Source organism: Ascidiella aspersa, chromosome 4 (assembly GCF_963924565.1).
Source record: "Ascidiella aspersa chromosome 4, kaAscAspe10.2, whole genome shotgun sequence".
NCBI classification, from domain to species: domain Eukaryota; kingdom Metazoa; phylum Chordata; class Ascidiacea; order Phlebobranchia; family Ascidiidae; genus Ascidiella; species Ascidiella aspersa.
The window spans coordinates 13,291,688-13,292,979 of record NC_139450.1 but is presented as its reverse complement, the minus strand read 5'-3'; positions in this window follow the sequence as shown (position 1 = coordinate 13,292,979).

The window sequence follows — 1,292 nt, the reverse complement described above, 5'->3', positions numbered from 1 at the left end:
TGCAGCTGTTTAAAAACACAAGTAAGAGGTTGGCTTTTTTATACAAGTCCCCAGCAATGGAGACAAACTGCGGTTCCAGATCAGTTCTCCGCAACCTTTAGTCACTTGAGGCACACCAACAGTGTACTCACGCGGTTGCGGAGCACTGTTCTAGACGACACAGACCAAACTAAAGGGCTATCACTGTCTTTAACACATTTTTTGGTTTGTTTAGGTTTATGTTAGGGTTATAACAACCTTGCACTAAAAGCGTACTTTCGCTCTAGCATAACAGAAGTGACGTTGTCACGCATTGTATCCAATCAAAGCTAAATATCTAAAGCGGCGTGCCCTTACGGCTTTGTGCTTTTGCAACAAAAGCAGTTTGATCAGAGCTCGTTTAACTAAACAGCAAAATGTCAACGGCGGGCAGTTAACGTATGCTCGAAATAAAATTAAACAGGTGTGTAATTGGTAAACACGTCATCGACACGGCTTTCACCAAACACATAGACAGCGCTTTGAACAAGGTCAAACCGGAATACTAACGAATTTAACCGCCACTGGTCTTACCCAGTGGTATTCAACTTGCGTGACGCGACACATCGGTGCGTCGTCCTAAGTTTTAGTGTTCGTGGCAAAGCAAAACAGTTCTTACACAACTTCAATTTTGTAACAAAAAATGAATAACAAGGTTACGATAAGTAGCAATTTAAGGTAACGAAACACTACTGGCTAGTAATGTGTTTTAATTTTGATTATATATGCAAGTCGGTTTAAATGGCATTTTTAATAAAAACAAACATTTATACAATATAGGCGACAAAGTGCTGTTTAGCCAAACTGAAGGTTGACATCTGTGCCTTTTCAAACTTACTGGACACAAGCTTTTTCTTGTTTTATCAAGGCTAGGTTTACAGCTTTTCTTAAAGGTAACTTTTGCAAAAAATATCCAGTATCCCAGTTTAAGAGGGACCCAAGCAACACATGTTAAAGCTTCATTCCCGAAAACACAACCTTTAATGCCAAAGACGTCAAGCTTGGATAAACATCGTTGTCTAAAACTGGCGCAGTTGTTAGACTCTCATCATCACAACTCCAATGCTACAGCACTAGGTCTAACACGCAACGATCAAAGTGAAAAACACGCGCTATTTCGTCTGGTTACGGCTAAACGGGTCAAGCGCCTCTGCAATGACAAGATGCAGCAATTTTGCCTCGATACTAAACTTGAAACACGATTATGGAAAGTTCTTTGCGCACGACAAAGCCGCACAGCCGCGCTGGGCTCGTTGTAGGCAACTAACAGATAA